This window comes from Bos grunniens, chromosome 21, assembly GCF_055505025.1.
Source record: "Bos grunniens cultivar Pamir isolate PY7600 chromosome 21, Bosgru_T2T1.0, whole genome shotgun sequence".
Classification (NCBI taxonomy): domain Eukaryota; kingdom Metazoa; phylum Chordata; class Mammalia; order Artiodactyla; family Bovidae; genus Bos; species Bos grunniens.
Genome location: NC_141185.1, coordinates 4499840 through 4522768, shown reverse-complemented (window position 1 = coordinate 4522768; position 22929 = coordinate 4499840).

Here is a 22929-nt window from a genome sequence, read left to right as displayed (position 1 = left end):
GCCCGAATTGTAAACATCCCAGACACCCGTCAGCTGAGGCCAGGCCCCAGGGATGTGAGTGTGGTCACAGCAGCAGCCCCGCAAAGGCCAGGACTTCACACTTCCTGCTCCAGGAATTGAGGTTCTTGCTTCTGTTCCAAGTGGAATATCCCTCTGCTCCATCCTACCGTCATCGAGGATGCAGCGCAGGGGAAGAGGTGTGGGAAGACACAAAAATCTGGGCTTGTTGAAACCATTCCTGCGACAGGCGCCTTAGCTGTCTAGGGTCAGGGTGCTGTGCTTTCTCTCCCCGAGTCCCCTCGGAGGGCACAGCTGGGTGGCGCTGCAGCGGCCAGGGGCATGGCAGTGGGCAAGCCCGTTTGTATCCACCCGAGGCCCCTCAGGGCTCGCCGCCAGAGGCGGCTGCAGTGGCTTGGTGGCTACTACCCCCTTTGTTTTCTGATGTGGCCTGCAATATTTTTCAGTCCCCCTCCCACCACCTTGAAAACATCCACGGAGGTTGGTAGAACCTAAGGGCTCAGGGCTGCACCCTGGGACACCATGAGGCAGGGGCCTCGGACCGGGCGGGTGTTTGGAAGGGAGCAAGGGGACTGACTGCTCTTTATTTGGGTGTTCTGACCCCCAGCCTGTGGACTTCTCACACATCAGTTGTTGCAGAACAACCTTCTGAAGCTTTTATAACACTTCCTTAATATTAAAAAAAAAAAAAAATCCCTCCCTTTCCCCCAACCCACAAACCCTGAAGGAGGCACAGGAGACAGAGCAACAGAACTTCTTTCAAACTCAGGCAGTAACTTAAAGAGCGGGTCCAGCTCCGAGGAGAGCCCACTGCCTGCTGGGCCCAGCTTACCCAGACCTTAGACCCGTGTTCTGATTCAGGGTCCCTGGGACACCCTGATCCCCCCCAACCCCATGCAAAGAGCTGCCCTTGCCCTCTGTTTCCCATCCCTGGCTGAGCATCCTGGAAGCTCTGGAATATGCTGAAACCAAATCGCCTCTCAAGTCAATTCTCCTCAATGAACTTAGGCTTAACTTTTCTGAACAGTTCCGCCGCTAATCAATATCAGGCGCAAATGGTAGATTCGATGCGTGTAGGACAAAGATATAATCTGCTTAAGGGAACCAAGTCAAGACGTCTTAGAGATCCCCCTTACATTTCTCAATCAGCCCTTCTTGGTGGTAAATGTGGTTCTGTAAGATTCGGGGGGTTGGGGTTTGGCTGGAGCCTGGGGCAGGGAAGAGTGTGGGGCTGAAGAAACAGTAGTTTGTGTGGACAAATCCCTTACAACCCTCTCTGGGCTTCTGTGAGCCCCTCCACACATACTCCCCTCAGTTCCCTTATTCGTGGATCTGTCCGTGGGGCGATTGTGTAAGGTTAAAATGCAGTTTGTAAAAAGGTTTCATGGATTCGTGATGGGAATATGATTTATTAACATGTGAATATCCCCAGCGTCCCGCGGAATAAAGGGCATTTTGGCCTCGCTGGCTCTGCGTCCCCTCACTCTAGCCCCCCAGGGAGAGCTCTGTGTTTGCCAGCTGGGTTTCAGGCTTTTCTATGATGCAGATTTGGGAGAGAGAGCACAAAAGAGCGAGGTCTCAAGAGGGAGAGAGAGGGGGGCGGTTCTTACTGTCTGGGCGAGTTCCAGGCGCCCCTTTGTTGCGGAGAAATATGGAGAATGGGCAATGCAGAAAAGGAGACAAAGAAAGAAGCAGCCAGGCTGAATCTAGCCCATCGTAAAAAGCCAGGAGAGGGGGGCTAAGAGAGAAAGAGAGAGAGAAAGCCAACAAGAGGAGGCAAGCAACGGGTGTTGCAAGGGAAAGACGGCAGAGCCTCCAGAGAGCGAAGGAGCTGGAGAGGGGAGAGGGGACGGTTCATACCTGGTTTCCAAAGATGCCAGCCAAGACTGGGATCCCTTTTGTTTTCATTTTTTTTTTTTTTTTTTAAAGATCACGGACGCACTCCTAGGCCTTATGAGGCCAGGGAAATGACCGGAGCTCCGCGTTGCAGCAACCGGCGTCCTTGTTTTCATCTTTTAAATTTATTTTTAGAATTCTAGTTTAACTTTTAAAATGTATTTTTACGTATTTTTAAACTTTTATTTATCTATTTCACTGCATCGGGTCTTGGCTGCGGCCGTGGGGTCTCTGTTGTGTAACGTGGAATCTTTCCACGTGGCATTCGAGCTCTCTCATTGTGCCGTGTAGGTTTCAGTACTTGTGGCATGTGGGTTTAGTTGCTCCAAAGCCTGTGGGGTCTTTGTTCCCTGACCGGGAATTGAACCCACACCCCCTGCACAAGGCACATTCTTAACCACTGGACCGGCAGGGGAGCCCCTGGGATCCCTTTTACATTCTTGGTGGCTGGACTGCTGCTTCTGTGCATGTGATCTAGTGCTGAGTCCCAGACACCTGGGGCCCTGGCTCTTTCCCGGTTACTCACCCATCCATCCACCCGTTCACTCATGACCGTGAAATACTGAGCCCTTCTTCTAGCTGCGGCTCTGCGGCTGGTGATGCAAGCAGGTGGTGGTTACCGAGCCGTGCAGTACACGTGCCTGGAGAGAGGAGACGTCAGACCAGGCCTGGGGACGAGTCCACTCAGAGTGAGCTGGTGTCACAACCAGTGACAAGCACGGGGGCTGAACGTGACCGGGGGTGAGAGGGGGCAGTGAGTGACCCGAGGGCGAAGTCCCTCCCTAGAGGAGCTGAGTCAGAGAGGTGAGTCCAGAGGCACACGGATGTACCATCAGGAGGTGGAGGACGCAGGGTGGCGGAGGCGCGTGCAGGCACCCTTGGCTGACGACACAGCACGTGCCAAGGCCCAGGGGCCACCTGGAACGCGCACGTGTGGCAAATGTGTAAAGACTCAGGCATGGTGGAAGCTCTGACCTCAAAGCGCTGTAAGGTGAGAGACGAGAGCTTGGGTTTTTATCATGAAGACAAAGGAGTCAATGGAAAAATTTAAACCTTGAGGTTTTCATTTAGAAAGTTTGCTTTGACAGCTGCACGAAGAGCACCTGAGGGACGAAGGCCCCCCCGCTTCACCAGGCTGAGGTTTCTTACCTGCAGCTGCTGCCTCCAGGGGGTCAGGCAGAGGCGTGCGTGAGTGTGCGTGCTGTGCACACGGACATGGGCGTGTGTGTACGTGTATGCCTGTGTGGATGCCTGTGAGTGTGTGCGTCCGTGTCCCAGCTCTGGGACCTCGGGCTGGGGCAGGGAGACTGGACCAGCTGCCTCCCCACATCCCCAGACCCCGTGCCCAGGGTTCGTGCAGCAGAGGAGAAGCTGTGCTGGGCACAGCAGGTGGCCCGGGGGTGTGCGAGGACAGACGCTACAGAAACAGCTGGAGGGGAATCAATTTGTTCTCTGCTACAGCCAGACACAAACCAATTAGAGCAGACCCAACAGGGGCCCGGTGCTGGGAGAAAGGAACACAGAAGGGCAAATCCGGACAGGGCCTCCTTGCTGGCACCGTCCAGCTGCCGGTGGGGTAAAAACCCGGCTCCAGGAAGGTGGCCAAGACTGTCCGCCCTGCGTCCTGCCGCCCCCTGCCCGCTCCTCATCCCACCTGGACACTGGGGTCAAAGGGAGATGTGGGCTCCAAACCGGGGCCTCCCTCGGGTCCTGTCCTGAGAACACCAGCCCATCCTCTCGCCCCTGCACCCCTGCCGAGCTCTCCTCCAGTCCCCCTGCTGGGGGTCCCCTGGCCTTCGTTCAGGGGAGGCTCCAGCCAGAGGTGAGGGGCCAGGAACTGGGCAGCGGGACTTCCTTGGTACAGCCTGGGATCGCCGAGACCATCTAGGGACCCTAGCCTCCTCCCCCCTAGCCCTGGTCCTGCCACCAAGGAGGCACTCAGGAAGGCTGGCCAGTTCTCGGTGGTCCCACTGATCACAGTGCTCCCCCGCTGGGCCCCCCAGACCCCTGCGGACCAGCTAGCTGTGTCCCAGCCAGGACCCCAGACTCCTCCCTGGCTGCAGGCTCCTGGCACCGTGCCAGGATGGTGATGGGTGAGCCATCCCCACGAGGCCCCCTGTGGGCTGTGGGCCCTGCTTTCCAGGAACCAGCATCTCAGTGTCTGCAGCCTGACCTGGGTCCAGGCTGTGCCCGCAGAGTCCTGGTTCCTACAACGGGCCTTCCAAGGACCGGGAGTGTGAATCAGGGGCAGCAGCCAGGGAGGCCCCTTCGCTTCCTCTGGGGCCCATCCAGCAGCCAGGGGGGCACAGGCCCGTGTCCCTGTGTGTGGTGCTGCCTGCCACCTCTTGCCTGTCCCCACCTCACTTCAAGACCAACCCCTGGCTTCTCAGATGCCGAGTGGGTGTTCCTGCTGTCAGGTCCGGCCTGGCAGTTGGCACGCTTGCTTCTCGAGTGCCTCCTGCTTGCCAGTGTGGGGCAGTGGGGCCAGGCTTCAGCCTCTCAATTTAGAGGGCAGGACATCACATGGGCCCCAAGAGAACTCTGCGAGTAGTCCTAGAGGGCTTCCTGGAGGAGAACATACTTGGGCTGGCCTTAAAGGATGATCTAGACACCCCTGGTGCAGAGGAGGGGCCCCAGCATCATGACTCTGCATCTTCTATGTGTCCGGTACTGCCCCTTCCCCTGACAACCTCGCCTCCCCATGGAGTCCCAGGGTCCAGCCCACCCACCCATTGTCCCAGCCACTCAGGACCCCCTTTCCAGAGCCTCCCTTGCTCCTTGCAGAGCCCAGGAAATTTCTTTCACTTTGGTTTTGTTTTTTTTTTTTGGTTTTTTGTTCTAATCTTTCTGTCTTGCTAAAGGAAAAATCCACAGAGAACTTCCGGTAAATAAAATCAGCCGCCTGGTTCCAAGTGCTTCGGTGACTCAGCTGCTGCTGATTACATGTCAGGACTGAGTGTCTACTTTGGGGACTCACAGGCCTCCAAGAATACATGCATGTGCCCCCAGGTTCAAGGACTGGACCCTAAAGGCCCTTCAGCCAGGCCCACAGGGCCCCCGCCTGCCTTCCCAGCAGCTTCCTTTGTGCCCCCCACCCTCGTTCTGCCACAGCCCCTCAGCAACACCCTCCCACCTCTGTGCACAGTATCTTTTCCAGCTCCATCCAGAACCTTCTTTCCCCCTTATTTGCTGGCACAGTAAGCTCTTCTCATCCCCAGAGCAATCCACAGCCCCTCCCCAGTCCCCACCCAGAGGGCATGAATAAGAGTGTCCCCCTGCCCCTGGGGACCGTCTTGCTCCATCTAGCACGCCCCTGGGGTCCCCAGCGCTCTTCGGTGCAATTTTTCACATTTGCCCCTCGTTTTGGAGGCTGACTTCACCAGTGGAGCTCTGTTACCCCCACACCCACCCCCAGGACCCCCACCCTCTAAAGGTGACATACTCCGCCCCAGTACCGGGCTGCTGGGGTCAAAGCCACCTCCCCTCCCCTTGAAGCCACGGAGACTCCTACCTGCAACCAGGAGTGGCAAGAACCTCCTCGCCCCCGTCTTCAGCAGGTCAAAGAGCCCAAGCCATGCACCCCAGGGTCACCACTAAGTCTAGGGGGGCACTGGAGGGAAGAGCCACAGGGCTTGTAGTACGGGGGAGGCTGGCAGAGTCCTGGATGTCCTGCCACTTACGGCTGCAATCCACCAAGACCTTCGGGGGTCTCATCTGTAAAGTGGGCTGCTGGAGCCCATGGAACTGGGCGGTGGCCGTACCCCCTCCCTAGGGCCCGCACACATAAGGTGCTCAATGGTGGCGCAGCACCCTGCCACGCTCTGCCTCAGGCAGGCTGTGGCCCTGCAGGCTCTGCGGTTTGGAATTGCGCCCTCTGCTTTCACCCTCACTTACCAGGAGCAGTTCTCATGAGACTTGTCGTGACCTTTGTTGTCCAGAGGCTCTTGGGGACAGTATCAGTGTCTCATTTTAGGGCCACCTAGATGGAGCCGCATGGGGAAAGTGTCTTTCAGAGCCAAGGCTGGAAAGAATCCGCATGCCTTACAGGGCACTGAATGATGCCATCTTTGATGGAGGCTTTTCCTGACACAGGTAGGCAGAGGCCCTGCTCTGGATGGTCGCCTCCAGACCGATGGGACCAGTCTTGTCCACCTCCCCAGGGGTCTCACCAGTCCTTACGTGACTTGATGGGAAGAACAGAGGGAAGGCTTATCCTAAGGGATAGTGAAGACTGCTGGACTGGTCCTATTTCCCTTTTCACCCTGGCAGCCAGGAACCTCGGAGCCAAATTGCCGACTCCAGTCAAAGCCTCTGTGCTGGACTTCCTGGCCTGCATGTTTATGTCCCACTTTTCCCCTTATGGTTCCGATCCTATCCTCATTCATATTTCCTCTAACCTGGAAAGCTTCGTGTGTTATGTGTATTTTGTATAATACACTTGAATGAATGAATGAAAGGATTGAATGAATTTTGTATACACTGACTTGTAGTTTGCCTGAGGCTGATGGGATCCTTCAAGTAAGGCAGGGTTTGAGTGAACGCTTGCCTGTGTCAGGCATGAACAGACCCAACCACTGCCCCCCACCAAGCCTCACATACCCGCCCCCCCAGCCCCAGGAGCAGACCCTCCACTCCCCGCTCCTCGTCTCCTCCTGAAGGTCACGTCCATTCAGAACCTGTGCTGGACACCATCTTTGGAGGGAGGGTACACGTACCCACAGTCCGGAGGGAATTTTTGACTCACGGAACTTGGAGCCTGAAGGGAGGGATATCTGGCCCCAGGCCTTCCTTCTGGGTGACGAAGAAGACGGGAGAGGCTGGGTGGCAGGTTTGGGGTCACACAGCGTGATGGTGGCCCTCCTGGCTTTCACCCACACGGGACATGCACGAGCTCACCCAGCCCCAGCTTCCAACACGCGTGTACACACAACAGCATGCACAGAGCACGAGAGCGCTGTCAGATGGGAGCCCAGTCCCTCTCCGAGCCATCGCCAGTGATTAATGTGGACGCAGTAATGGCTCCGGAGGCTGCTCTAAGCCCATGTCGAGCAGCATTCTTAGCCCCAGAAGCCGGAGTCTGGGAAAAGCCACGACTCACTGTCAAGAAATATTGGCAGCTGGAGAGCACAGCCTGCAAAGCCCAAGAGAACCGTGGCACTGTTCGGAGCTGTGGCAGAACGACGTCTGCAATGCGCCCTGTCCTCAAGGGCTCCCTGCAAACCCGCCCCAAGGGGACCTGATGTCCCCGGAGCCTGCACCCCCCTCCCACCCATACGGCTCCTTCCAGCGCCTTCTGGATCCTGCCCTGGTGGGAGGCTGCTGGCCAAGGGGGCCGGGTGGGCATTTCCGGGGGGGTGGTGGCCCTCCGCCTGCCCCTTCCCCTTGCCAAGCTGCAGGGTGCCCCCCTTGCCCCCAGCCCACCCAGAACTGGGACTGAGTCTTGGTGAAAAAGACTGATGGCAAAAGCTCAGAGCCCTGGGGAGGCTCCTGCCAGGTGGTGGCCTGGGAAAATTGAAAACATCACATCAACAGCGTCTCAGGATGGAGGCCCTAAGGGTGGCATCTTGAACGGAGGCTACTGCGTTAATAGTTCAGGGCCCAGGAATGGCGGGAGGAGAGCAGGAGGGGCTCCTGGACCTTGCCCCCACCTTCCCGGGCTGCAGAATCGAAAGGGGCCCACACATTTGCTCGGCCAACCTGCACTACGTGCTTTATATGAACTGACTTTCACAGCAGCCCAGGGGCATTGGGGAGGGGTAACAGGTCCCCACAGACAAAGAAGAGAGGCTGATCCTGAGGCCCCGTGGTTCCCCAGGCCAGGTCAGCCCGGTCTCCATCCCTCACCCCCTTAGACTGTGGCCCCACGCGAGGCTCCACCAGGCACACTGTTGTGTGTGGAGGCTGTAACTGCATTTGCCTGGGCTCAGAGATGAACAGCCTCCTGGATCAGGAATTGTGGTGGCACTGATGTCCAAGGGGGAACAGAGAGTCCCCGTGAGGGTGGACTCAGCCTTGGGGAGGACTCTGGGGCGGGGGTCCGAGCCACGAGGGGTCAGGGCGCCCAAGACTCAAAGGACGTGGTCTGGCTGGATGAAGGATGTCCTGGACAGGCGGACCCTGGAGGTGGACCCTGACCCAGGGGTGGACCCCCTTGAGCAGTAAGCCCTGCCCGAGTCCCCGGCTGGGGAGCCCCAAAGGGGAAACAAAAGGAAAAGTCACAGCCTCTCTATCCCCGGGGGGTGTTTGGTGACTCAGCCAGCCCCCGGGCCTACGCATGTGCAGTGTGTGTGATGGGTGTGCACATGTGTGTTTGTGTCTGTGTGTGTGTGTGTGAGCTGTGTGTGTGTGTGCTTATGTATGAGGAAGGGATTATGTATGATCATGGATGTGCGGGAAATTCCCTGTTTCCAGGCAGAACGCTGGCCCCAAAGCCCGGCTCAGGCAGAACAGCCAGGGTCCTGGGCTGGGCACGGAGCGGGGGTGGCGCTTCCTCCCTCCAGGGCCAGGCTGGCTGGCGGGCACCTCCTGTGGATCCCTGCCAGGTGTCCTGGCTCATACTGCCCCCCAGTGGCCATCCTGGGAGCCCAAGGGCCTGGGGCCCGAGTGGCAGAGAAGGTACCAGAGTGACCAAGGCCACCGTCCCTCTCTTGGTAGGGGGGCCCTACGATTCCTCTAAAAAAGTGACCACCTTCCAGCCTGAGACCTCCAGACCCACCAATATGGTGCCCACCAGCTTCCACCAGCCTTGGAGAGAGAGGAGCCAGCTTCCTCAACTAGCTGCACGGTCAAGAGATGGACCAGCCCCTCAACACACCTCCCCAGGACCCCTCCTGTCCACCAGCATCTCCTGGGCAGCGTGGGGTGCCTGGTCACACCCCTGCCCCACACCTGGATTGGCCGAGCTTGGGGGTCTTCACAACTCAGACATCTTGTGAACTTGGGACTTTGGGATATGATCTTGAGGTTCTAGGAGCCTGGGGGTAGGGGTAAAGCCCTCAGATCCTGCCCCCAACTTGGAGAGGACCCTTGAGGCCCCTCCACTCCAGAGCTGCAGAGGAGGGATCAGAGCCTGCCCATTCCCGGCTTTGATTTGGAGGAGAGCTACAAGGAAGAGTAGCCCTCCCTGGGCTGATGGGGACACAGGCTCCCAGAGCATGGGGGGCGGGGGGCAGGGGGTTCTGTCCAAGGCCTCCAGCTCAGCACATTTTTCAAGAGCTGCTATTTCAGGCTAGAGTGCCCAACGGAGAAAAGCGCTTGTGAATGGGAGGCAAAGTGGTCCTCTCATGGCCAAGGTGACAGGGCGGGCAGCCAGCAGGCAGGGGGGCTGCAGGCAGGGGAGGCTGTTCTCTCACCACTCAAGTTTCTCCCGATGGCCAAGGTCATGGACAGAACATAGCCCTCCCTGCAAGTAGTCAGCCCTCTAAAAACACAAGAGTTTCATGTGAGTTCTTGAGAAACATGCAACCTTTGGGACATCCTTACACTGAGATATACTAAGACATCATCCGTGGTCCATCGGAAATTCAAGGATAACTGAGCGTCTCTACTTTTATTTGCTGATCTGGCCACAATAGCACTGTTTCTCCTCGGGCTGGCTGTGACTTTTCTTCTCCAGCACAGAGGAGATTGAGGCCAAGGGTCCCTTGCTCTCGGCAGCCCCATCTCGGACTGATGAGTCACGGACAGGTGGAGACCACCATCCAGGGTCCCGAGGATGCCAACAGCCCCAGGGTCACAAACACAAAAGACCGAGTTTAAGGGCCCAGCCCTGGCTGCAGCCACACCAGCCACGCTCTTGTGGGGGCCTATCAATTGGACTGATCTCCAGGCATCTCTGTGGAGGTTTCAGCATAAACACTCACTTTCTCCTCACCAAGGGGCCTCCGAGGACCTCCAGCCACATGGTGGGAAGATGTTGTGGAATGTTGCCGGCCCCCGCTCCCATCAGCTCCGTGGCTGGCCTCAGACCTTCCCTTCCATGCTGTGTCCCCGCGGCCCCCTGGAGCTAACCACACAGCTGTGGACCCAGACCCACAGGGTGTCAAGAGAGGTCTCATAGCTGATCTGGGCTCTCTGTTTGTCATGGTGACGCCCCTTTGGTGGGAAGATCCCATCCCACCTAGAGTCTGGGTTAGAACAGGGTCTAAACTGTGCAGAAAAGATGCCGTGGGTGTCCAGGTGCAGCCTTTGGGCCCCTCTCCGTCCTTACCACCTCCCTGCTGCCCCCTCCCAGGACTGGGGGTCTCTGTGGCTGCTCCAACAACCCCTCCGCCTGCCTGCCCCACCATGCCTGCTGGCAGGGAGTGTCCAGGCTCACAGAGCAACAGCTGGGTGAGAGGACCCCACCCTGGGGCTTCAGAGGGACAGACCCAGTTCTGCACCATGAGGGTGAACAAGACTGGGCCACAGAGACCAGGGGTTTCTGGGCTGAAGGAAGAAGACATTCAGGGGTTGGAGGGTTCCTTCTAATGAGAGATGGAGCCAGAAGGTGGGGGCGAGATGGGCAGTGGCAAGGCCAGGGGCCAGCACGCTTTTTCTGTGAAGGGCCAGGTGATAAGTATTTTAGGTGCCAAGGGCCAGATGGCCCCTGTCACTGCCACTCAACTGCCACGAACCAGACTCCCCGGGTCTGGACGAGCTCAGCTGTGCACCCAACAAAACCTTACTCTCCAAGGCAGAGGGCGAGTCCATGTGGCCCACAAGCCACAGTTTGCCAACCTGCCTGGTCTAGACTGGAGAAGGGGGCTGTGGGCTGGGGCTGGGGAACGGGGAGGATGGGGGAGCTTGGAGAACCCCACTTCTAGGACCACACAAAGCTGGACATGGCAGAATTGGTGAGAGAAAACGAGCTGGCCTTCTCATCGAGAACGGAGGAGGAGTGAGTGAGGGAAGGGCGTGGGGACCCCAGATGGAGTCCATCATGGCAAAGGAGTGCCCGGGGTGGTCTCACGCCCCCAGAGAAAACCAAGAGAGGAAGAAAGGCTCAAGGCTGTGGGTCTGGGCAAGGGGAAGGAAGGAGATTCTTGGCTCTGAGTCAACGGTTTCCTCCTGCCTGGAAACAGGCTCCCCCTGGGGACCAGGCGCCAGACAGAAGGGCAGTCGCCGTGGCCGGCCGCGGGCAGGCAGCAGGACGCAGCCTGCCTCCCGCCTCTGCCCCATGCCTAGATGCCCTCTCCTGAGGGCACTGGCGCCCCCTGGTGGGGTGCAGCCTCTGGACCCTGACTCCCACCCCACGAATCCAGAGAAGGCGCTTGGTCCTACGGTCCAGCCTCCCTCCAGTTTCTGGGGCAGAGATAAAAACCCTTTTTGGCAAGTTGGGCTAATTTCCTGAGCTCAGAGTGCTGCCTGCCCTTCCCGGGCTCAGCGCTGTCTCCAGGGCCTCTGATGGAGCCAAGAGCAGGGACGCCTGTCCAGGCCCACCGCCTCCAGGAGGCCCTGCGGCCTCACCCCGGACACTGTCCCCAACCCAGAACCCTGGAGTGGCGCCTGTCCTCCACAGGACAGGGGCCCCACGTGGTCTCCGGGGCTCGGGCTGACCAGGCCTCCTCATGGCGCCCTCGCTCCTCACAGACCCCAGGAGCTTCCCCAGGCCTCCTCGCCCTGCACAGTCTGAACAACTCCAGGGCTGACCACAAGGCCGGGCCCCACGCAGCTGCCTGCGGACGTGCTGCGTCACAGTCGGCCCATGTCCTTCTGCTCAGGAAACCACCTTTCACGGCCCCTTACCCTAGACTCCTATGGACTCCAACAGCCCTCTCGTCCCAGAACTTGGATGGACTCAGACGCACCTCCAACGTCCCCTCCTCTGGAAAACCCACCCTGATTGCACAGAACTGGGCCATCATTATCGCCTGAGGGTGTCCACCACCCCAGGCACAGAGCCTTCCTGTGGCAGCACTTGGGAATTCGAACAGATTTGTATATTTTCATGTAATGTATTTGACTATATTTTCATATTATATGTTAATTTAGGATATATTTTATATGTTTTACATTTTATTATGTCTTATAGTCTTATATTATATATGATATGTTTTCAAAGAGTATCATATATATTAATATTTAAATTATAATTTGACCAATTATATAACTTAACATGTTACAAAATACTATATAATATATACACAGAGAATAATAATATGATATATATGACACATATATTATATGCATATAATACACAATATATATAATATGTAAATATAGATATAAAATATATTATATCTACTACTGTGGGCAGGAATCCCTCAGAAGAAATGGAGTAGCCATCATGGTCAACAAAAGAGTCTGAAATGCAGTACTTGGTTGCAGTCTCAAAAACGACAGAATGATCTGTGTTCGTCTCCAAGGCAAACCATTCAATATCACAGTAATCCAAGTCTGTGCCCCAACCAGTAACGCTGAAGAAGCTGAAGTTGAACGGTTCTATGATGACCTACAAGACCTTTTAGAACTAACACCCAAAAAAGATGTCCTTTTCATTATAGGGGACTGGAATGCAAAAGTAGGAAGTCAAGAAACACCTGGAGTAACAGGCAAATTTGACCTTGGAATACGGAGTGAAGCAGGGCAAAGACTAATAGAGTTTTGCCAAGAAAATGCACTGGTCATAGCAAACACCCTCTTCCAAGAACACAAGAGAAGACTCTACACATGGACATCACCATGTATGTGTTCAGATGGTCAACACTGAAATCAGAATGATTATATTCTTTGCAGCCAAAGATGAAGAAGCTCTATACAGTCAACAAAAACAAGACCAGAAGCTGCCTGTGGCTCAGATCATGAACTCCTTATTGCCAAATTCAGACTTAAATTGAAGAAAGTAGGGAAGACCACTAGATCATTCAGGTATGACCTAAATCAAATCCCTTATGATTATACAGTGGAAGTGAGAAATAGATTTAAGGGCCTAGATCTGATAGATAGAGTGCCTGATGAACTATGGAATGAGGTTCGTGACATTGTACAGGAGACAGGGATCAAGACCATTCCCATGGAAAAGAAATGCAAAAAAGCAAAATGGCTGTCTGGGGAGGCCTTACAAATAGCTGTGAAAAGAAGAGAAGCAAAAAGCAAAGGAAAAAAGGAAAGATATAAGCATCTGAATGCAGAGTTCCAAAGAATAGCAAGAAGAGATAAGAAAGCCTTCTTCAGCGATCAATGCAAAGAAATAGAGGAAAACAACAGAATGGGAAAGACTAGAGATCTCTTCAAGAAAATTAGAGATACCAAGGGAACATTTCATGCAAAAATGGGCTCGATAGAGGACAGAAATGGTATGGACCTAACAGAAGCAGAAGATATTAAGAAGAGATGGCAAGAATACACAGAAAAATTGTACAAAAAAGACCTTCACGACCCAGATAATCACGATGGTGTGATCACTGACCTAGAGCCAGACATCCTGGAATGTGAAGTCAAGTGGGCCTTAGAAAACATCACTATGAACAAAGCTAGTGGAGGTGATGGAATTCCAGTTGAGCTATTCCAAATCCTGAAAGATGATGCTGTGAAAGTGCTGCACTCAATATGCCAGCAAATTTGGACAACTCAGCAGTGGCCACAGGACTGGAAAAGGTCAGTTTTCATTCCAATCCCAAAGAAAGGCAATGCCAAAGAATGCTCAAACTACCGCACAATTGCACTCATCTCACACGCTAGTAAAGTAATGCTTAAAATTCTCCAAGCCAGGCTTCAGCAATATGTGAACCGTGAACTTCCTGATATTCAAGCTGGTTTTAGAAAAGGCAGAGGAACCGATCAAATTGCCAACATCTGCTGGGTCATGGAAAAAGCAAGAGAGTTCCAGAAAAACATCTATTTCTGCTTTATTGACTATGCCAAAGCCTTCAACTGTGTAGATCACAATAAACTGTGGAAAATTCTTCAAGAGATGGGAATACCAGACCACCTGACCTGCCTCTTGAGAAATTTGTATGCAGTTAGAACTGGACATGGAACAACAGACTGGCTCCAAATAGGAAAAGGAGTACGTCAAGGCTGTATATTGTCACCCTGCTTATTTAACTTCTGTGCAGAGTACATCATGAGAAACGCTGGGCTGGAAGAAACACAAGCTGGAATCAAGATTGCTGGGAGAAATATCAATAACCTCAGATATGCAGATGACACCACCCCTTATGGTAGAAAGTGAAGAGGAACTAAAAAGCCTCTTGATGGAAGTGAAAGTGGAGAGTGAAAAAGTTGGCTTAAAGCTCAACATTTAGAAAACAAAGATCATGGCATCCGGTCCCATCACTTCATGGGAAATAGATGGGAAAACAGTGGAAACAGTGTCAGACTTTATTTTTCTGGGCTCCAAAATCGCTGCAGATGGTGACTGCAGCCATGAAACTAAAAGACGCTTACTCCTTGGAAGGAAAGTTATGACCAACCTAGATAACATATTCAAAAGCAGAGACATTACTTTGCCAACAAAGGTTCGTCTAGTCAAGGCTATGGTTTTTCCTGTGGTCATGTATGGATGTGAGAGTTGGACTGTGAAGAAGGCTGAGCGCTGAAGAATTGATGCTTTTGAACTGTGATGTTGGAGAAGACTCTTGAGAGTCCCTTGAACTGCAAGGAGATCCAACCAGTCCATTCTGAAGGAGATCAGCCCTGGGATTTCTTTGGAAGGAATGATGATGCTAAAGCTGAAGCTCCAGTACTTTGGCCACCTAATTCGAAGAGTTGACTCATTGGAAAAGACTCTGATGCTGGGGGGGATTGGGGGCAGGAGGAGAAGGGGACAACAGAGGATGAGATGGCTGGATGGCATCACTGACTCGATGGACGTGAGTCTGGGTGAACTCTGGGAGTTGGTGATGGACAGGGAGGCCTGGCGTGCTGCAATTCATGGGGTCGCAAAGAGTTGGACATGACTGAGCAACTGAACTATACATGTATTTATATGTCAATATAAATAAAGTATATATATATAGTATGCATATATATAATAACATACCATATGTACATATATATCACATACACATAATACATAATGATACATATATTTATGTGTCAAATATATGTAAATAAAAATAGATAATAATATGCAATGTACACATATATTATATATATAATATATACATTTATATATCAACATAAATAATATACAATATACACACATAATATGCATATAGATAATATATATAATATACACATATATAATAATATATACCTCTATTCATACGTCAATATAAATGACAAAGTATATACATACATAATATGCATATATATAATATATGGAAACAAGTGGGTGTCACGTGGCCTCGGACGGAAGCAGGGAGTAGGTCCCTGAGGTGCAGATCTCATGCAAAGAAGGTTGAGGTGCTGCAGGCCTGGACCCGCTTGACTTCTGTTCTTTGGCAAACGCCAAACAACACTCAAGGCCAGAATGTGTATATAGATAATAATATATACATATATACATATATAATAATAAATAATACATACATATATTCATATGTCAATATAAATAAAACATGCATATATAAAACAACACACAATAGGTGCATATGAACTATATATAATACAGAATATATGCATATATTTATATGTCAAATATCAGAGAAGGCAATGGCACCCCACTCCAGTACTCTTGCCTGGGAAATCCCATGGATGGAGGAGCCTGGTAGGCTACAGTCCATGGGGTCGCTAAGAGTCGGACAGGACTGGCAACTTCACTTTCACTTTTCACTTTCATGCATTGGAGAAGGAAATGGCAACCCACTCCAGTGTTCTTGCCTGGAGAACCCCAGGGATGGGGGAGCCTGGTGGGCTGCTGTCTATGGGGTCGCACAGAGTTGGACACAACTGATGCAACTTAGCAGCAGCAGCAGCATATGTCAAATATATGTAAATAAAAATAGATAATAATATACAATATATGTGCTCAGTTGTTCAGTCTTAGCTGATTCTTTGTGATCCTATGGACTGTAGACAGGCAGGCTCTTCTGTCCACGGAATTTTCCAGGTAAGAGTACTGGAGTAGTTTGCCATTTCCTTCTCTTACACACTATATATGCTGCTGCTGCTGCTAAGTCGCTTCAGTCGTGTCCGACTCTGTGCAACCCCATAGACGGCAGCCCACCAGGCTCCCCCGTCCCTGGGATTCTCCAGGCAAGAACACTGGAGTGGGTTGCCATTTCCTTCTCCAGTGCATGAAAGTGAAAAGTGAAAGTGAAGTCCCTCAGTCGTGTCTGACTCTTAGCGACCCCACGGACTGCAGCCCACCAGGCTCCTGCATCCATGGGATTCTCCAGGCAAGAGTACTGGAGTGGGTTGTCATTGCCTTCTCCACATATATTTATATGTCAAATATAGGTAAATAAAAATAAAGGTTATTTGGGGGACATGGGTAAACTTGAACAGAGACCATGTGTGAATTAAAATTATTCTATCAAAGTTGGGTGACAGAATAGTGCTTTTGTAGGAAGTGTCCTCACACAGAGGAGATAAATGTCATATTCAGCTGCCTTCGTCCATCCGAGGGAGCTCAGACCCTTGCACCGTGAACCTCCCAGCCCCGCCCCGGGGGGCTCCAGACATCCTCAGCATGGCCCCTTCACACAGGACAGTAGCTGCTGAGCCGGCCGGCCTTCGTCTTCTCGAGGGCAGAAGAGAGGCTCGTTTCTGGAAACAAGTGGGTGTCACATGGCCTCGGATGGGCCTCGGACAGGGAGCAGGTCCGAGAGCAGCACTGGCTTTGGAAGAGGCTGCTGCCCCAGACTCTGGTCCCAGACAGGCCTGAGCCCTCCTGTGTCCCCAGGAGCAGAAGCCCCTCTATGTAAGGGTCCTGAGACTGACTGCCATAAACCAAGGACCAAGACTGGATAGCTTAAAGCAACAGAAATTATTGTCTCAGTGTTCTGGAACCCAGAGCCCTTGAATCCAGGGGTCGGCAGGGCTACGGTCCCCGGAGCCCGCAGACGAGGCTCCTTCCTGGCCTCTTCCGGCTTCTGCAGGCGGCCAGTCAGCCTCAGCTTCTGGGCCTGCAGCCACCCCCTCTCATCCCCTGCCCCTCTATCACACAGCATCTTTCCCTCGAGTCTCTGTCTTCACAAGGCATCTTCTCTTTCTTTTCTTAAAATCCAGTATAAGTCAGACAGGACTAGAGGTCCAACATTTCTAGCACGACCACATCTTAATTTAACTAATGATATCCACTCTGACCCTATTTCCAAATAAGGTCACATTCTGAAACACCAGGAACGACGCCTCCAGCAGATCTTGTGTGTGCGTGGCGGGGTGGGGGTGGGGTGCACATATTTCAATTCACAGCACCCTCCTCATCCATCCCCTTTCTGCCTCTGTTTTTCTTCCTAAACTGAGAGTGTGTCAAAAGCTTTTAAGTGAATGAATAAATCAAGTGTACATTCCAACTTCCTAATATGAGGGGGTTTCCAACTCGAGAAGATGCTGCCTTGGGAAGGAGAGTCGAGAAGAAAGTACCCTGGATGCACCTGCAGATTCTGTTCAAAGAGCAGAAACTGGCTGGCTCCCTTGCGACCCTTGGGCTGCGCTCCCTCGTGAACATGGGTCTCCAAGAGTGTCCGTGACCTGGGTCTGAGCAGAGGTCCATCGTCTCGCAAACGGAAGCCCTCTCCAGCTCTTAGTAGCACTACAAGATCATGGGATGAAGAAGACCAGCGGTCACTCAATGGTCAAGTGCATGGCAGTACCCAAAAGGGCGGACGACTCAGGTCAACCACCAGCACCCGAAGAGCTCCAGGCTTGAGCACGTTATCATCCCAGGCTGCGATATTTCTTTCTCCAAACCCTCTGCGAGATTTCAGGGGCCAGGACCGTGTCCCCCTCATGCCCATGTCCCTTGGGGAGGCCAGCCTCTGGTACTTAACAGATGCACACTCGGCGATCAATGAACTGGGGATAGATGAAGAGTTATCTCTTCTTCACATATCTGAAATGTGGTGATCAAACAGAAGGTTTCAAATAATCCATTTAGGCCAAAGTGGATATAGCGTCTTCTCAACAGTGACTCTCAAGGAAGCATTTTCGTAATTATCAAAAAGATTTACACCTGCTCACCACTCAGCAAGTGAGGTTTGACATCTTTAATGATATTTTCACAGCTTCATGTGGATTCCTCTCCTCTCAGCGCCCAGGGTTCCTGGCCCCAGCAGCAGCTTCCAAGAAGCACTCGATGAATGAATGAGGAAATCAGCAAAGGACAATCGTCACATGCTTCCCCAGTCTGCCTGGTCGTGTATCTTTCCTTTGACTGTGAGCTCCTGGAGGGCAGGAAACACTTCTCCTTCATTTTTTATCCCCTGGAGCTCTCAAGATATGTAACACATGTCTGTTTTATCCCCTGGAGCTCTCAGGATGTGTAACACGTGTCTGTTGAATGAAGACACACCTGGAGAAAGAGGTGGATCACATGTGTTCTCTGAACAGGACCGCCAAGATCCCAAACGACACCCACAAAGTTCCAACAAGGGGACCCAGAAGGACAACTCCACCCTGGGGTTCTGCCAGGGAGCCCCACTCAGGGCTTCCTGGGTTCATCCTCAGGCGGTAGCTCTCCGAGGCTCAGCAGGCAGAGAGGACTGCCTCAGACGCCAGCCTCTTACAGTCATGTGTGCGCCATCCTTCCCTCCGCTCAGAGCTCACTTGGTCCCTTGAAACAACTGAACTGTTGAAAGGGCAGCTGTCAAGTCAATGGGATCAATGTGCTCCCCTCCCATCGCCTTCTGTCTTTGGGGCTGATCCGTAAGACCCACGGAGAAGCCAGAGGTGGAGCAAAGAACTTGGTTGAGAAGAAAAGCTCATCGCACGTTGCTGGGGGCTTGGTAATCTCTCTGTTCCTCATCTGAGAAGCAGCGCCCACGTGCTGGTCTCCTGGGCACTTGGCAGGATCCACAGGTGCCAGCCTGAGAGACAGGGCGCCCAGACCCAGGCTGTGGACACACAGACACAGATGTTTCTGCGCTAGGAGCTCCAAATGTGGCCCACTGCTCAGTAGTTTCTCTTGCAGCTCCATCTTCAAAGAAAAAACTCAAGGAAGCAAAGAACTGAACCATTAAAATCACATCAACAAACCCTCCCCCACCCCCAGCCCCCGCCCCACACTCCTTTTTATTTTCTTTCACGCAGGAAGTCTGCTTCCAAAACTTTGAGATTAATGACTAAATTCATTGCACGTTCCAGCTTCCTAAAATGATCGATTTAAAATTTAAAATGCATTGGATTTTTAAATACCCTAAAGTGGTTTGCATTTCTCCAAAATCACCAAGTGTAAACTGGAGAACTCCACAGCTCCAGAGTTAGACAGACGCGATGAGGCAGGGTGTTTGGGGGGCGGTCAGGCCCCCACTTTTGAGACAGGTCATCTCAGGGGCTTCACCTGGCTTCCCTGAAGCTCACGTCCCTCACCTGTGAAAAGAGGAGGCGATGCTCTCAGAGGCCAGCGATAGGAGCCAGGAAGAAAACGAGTGGAAACGTCCGAGAGAGCATCTGGTCAGATGGGGCGAGCTCCAGGCACCTGCTCCAATGATATAGAACTCCATCATTAAGTTAGGAGTCGTCATTCTTTCCTGCTGTGATGACCTGAGCCAAGAGCTGGGAAGCATCTTGGGAACTGTCTGCCCTCCCTCCCCTCCTCTGGGGAAACCAAGTCTCAGGCCAAGAGGCTTCTGTGGTCAACAGAATAAAGCCCCCACTCCAAGATGTTCATATCCTAATTCCAGAATCTGGGAGTACGCTAACTTACATGGAAAAGGTTCGCTGCGGAGGTGATTAAATTAAAGATTTTGAGATGCAGTATCATCGTGGATTATCTGATGGTCCTGATCCAATCACACCCCAGCCCTTAGAAGGGGAGAGGCTTTCTTGGCTGCATAGATGAGATGAAAGAAGAAAGGGCAGAGACGTGTACCCTGCTGGTTTTGAGGCTGCACGAAAGGACCACAAGCCAAGGCATATGGGCACCTATAGGAGCTGGAAAAGGCGAGCAAACAAGTCTTCTCCCCGAACCCCCAGAAGAGGCACAGCCCTGCTGACACCTTGATTTTAGACCAAAGACTCAAGTCAGGCTTCTGACCTCCGGAACTGTGGGATAAGACACGTGTGCTGTTTTAAGCCACAGAGCGTGTGGGGACTTGTTACAGCTGCAACAGGAAACTCGCTTCTCTTTTCTAAGTAACTGACAAAGTCCATGTGCCATCAGAACCACGGCCAGGCTCCTGGCTCCCAGTCCCAGGCTTGTCCCCCAGAGCTCTGCGTTGTTTTCTCCCCAAAGTGGTTTTAGCAGCTGGCACACCCCCTCTTCTCCCCAGGAGCTTACAGCATAGACACTCATCATTTCTCCCAGCACATGCTCACTCATTCATCCACTCACTATTCAGCAGGTATCTGCTGGGCTTCACTGGTGGCTCAGTGGTAAAGAATCCACCTACCAGTTCAGGAGATGTGGGTTCCATCCCTGGGTCGGGAAGATCTCCTGGAGAAGGAAATGGCAACCCACTCCAGTATTCCCACCTGAAGAATCCCATGGACAGAGGAGCCTGGTTGGCTACAGTCCATGGGGTTGCAAAAGAGTCGAACACGACTGAGTGGCTAAACAACGCCTGCTGGATATGCCCTCTGCATAGGCGCTGTCCTAGGCACCAAGGTCACACAAAGTCACTTTCCAGCAGCTCTCGATCCTGAATGCCCCTCACGATGAAGCCCTCAAGACACCCAGAGGCTCTGGGCAGGCTCAAAGGCTGGATGGACAAATAAAGGCTGGTCTACCTGTACAACGGAATATGATGTAGCAGTACAAAGGAAGGAAGTACCACACGGATGAACGCTGACAACATGATGCTAAGTGAAATAAGCCAGACACAAAAGCCCACATGTATGATTCCATCGATATGAACTCTCCAGAACAGGAATCTCCATAGAGTTAGCAAGTAGATGAATGGGAGCCAGTGGCTAGAGGGAGAAGGTAGGGAGTGAACTCTTAGTAGGAATGGGGCTCTATAGGCAAGGGTTTCCCAGAGAAACAGCACCAGGAGAACAGAGAGAGAAGACAGGGATTTACTATGAAGGTTTGGCTCGCATAATTCTGGAGACCGAGAAGTCCCAAGCCTGATGTGTGTAAGCTGAGGGCCCAGAAAATGGGTGGCATAGTTCCCAGAAGGGCCAAGAACTAGGAGCATCAATGTCGGGGCAGGAGAGATGGGAGAGCAGGGAGAGTTCACCCTTTCTCTGCCATGATTGTCTATCCACGCCCTCCCCAGACAGGGAGACGCCCGTGTGCATTGGTGAGGGCAGGTTTCTCCAGTCAAGTCACCCATGCAAACGCTAATCTATTCCAGAAGCATCCTCGCAGACACACCCAGAAATAATGTTTTCAACAGCTGTCCAGGAATCCCAGTTGACACTTAAAATCAACCATCACGGGGGGTTTCATCTGGGGGGATAAAAAAAGTTTTAGAATCAAACAGACAGGGAAGCAACGTGCATCTGGTTAGCTGTGTCCCAGATGCATTAAGGGGTCCACAGGGGGGGCTGTGGGTCCAGTGGCGGGTGGGCACCCACAGGTCTGCCAGCCCTCCCATCTGCTCTAGAGAGTGCAGACGACTTCCCTGATCTTGTGAAGGTGACCTTGTGATCTGCTAAGAGCTGCCCCCCACCAGGGTCCACATCTTCCCAGAGCACCCTTCTCAGGGACTGATCAAGCCCCTCACTCACTGAGAGTCCACCGCCTGCCCAGTTTCATGTGGTTTGGTTATAATCTACATTTGTTTATCCTTTTAATTCAGTCCACGTGGGCGCAAGTCTTACAGCAGACCCTGACTGCCATGCAAGAGTTAGAAGGGAGTTTGAAAAACGTAATGAACCTGGAAGAGAATCTAGAGAGAGAGAGTCGTGGGAGTCTGTCCATGTGTGTGGCTGCCCAGTCGTGGGCAAGTGAGGGGAGGAGTACTTAAGAAAGATTCGCAACAGAGGATGAGATATTTGGATGGCACCACCGACTCAATTGGAGAAGGAAATGGCAACCCACTCCAGTATTCCTGCCTGGATAATTCCACGCACAGAGAAGCCTAGCAGGCTACAGTCCACGGGGTCGCAAAGAGTTGGACATGACTGAGTGATTAATACACACACACACATACACGCACCGACTCAATGGACATGAGTGTGAGCAAACTCCAGGAGATGGTGAGGGACAGGGAAGCCTGGCGTGCTGCAGTCCATGGGGTCGCAAAGAGTCAGACACGACAGAGCGACTGAACAACAGCCAAACTCGGGACACGAGGCAACTCTGTTCCCCTAAAGGCTCAAACTCCAGAGATACTCAGACGCCAAGACCACATACATTTCCTAGTTTACCCGACATTGAACAGCACCGGGTACAAACACTTCCAGAATCTTCATTCACCAATTTAAACACTTGTCTAGAAGGGGACCAAAATGTTAACACGAAGAAGCATCCTTAGAGAGTGACGGGGGGAAATCTCAGCCCACAATCTGCACACAAAGCCTTCCTAATAGGGCCCAGGGTTTTGCTACAGGAGCTCTGTGTTCCTCACCAGCCTGGCCCCGGGGTAGACTGCCCCACGGTTCAGAGAAGGGCAGGGCTGCCCGCAGGCTGCGGCTGCCCAGATGGGCGTGTGCCGGACCACCCTGTCCAGCTTCTATACGTACAAGCCGATTGCTTTAAATAAAGTCAGCCGTTCCTCCAGCTAATGTGTGGATGGTGGGATCAATTGGGTACAGAGAAACAGATTACCAAGCAGGTGGCTTCGGGCTAAAGATAAATTGTGTCCTCATGTAACTTAGCAGAGTGGGATGCAGATAGCTCCTAATATGCAAAGCAAGACTGTGTAATTACTTATTTCTGCGGGAAGCCCAGGCTGCGGCTCGTGGCTGCAGAAGCCCCAGAAGACCCTGCCCTGGTGAAAATGTTACTGCTGGAGGTGCCAGCCTGTGTGCTCCAGTGAGAACTGGGGCAGGTTCTCAGGGGGTGAGGGGCCAGGGAACACAAGTCCCTGCTTGCCCCCG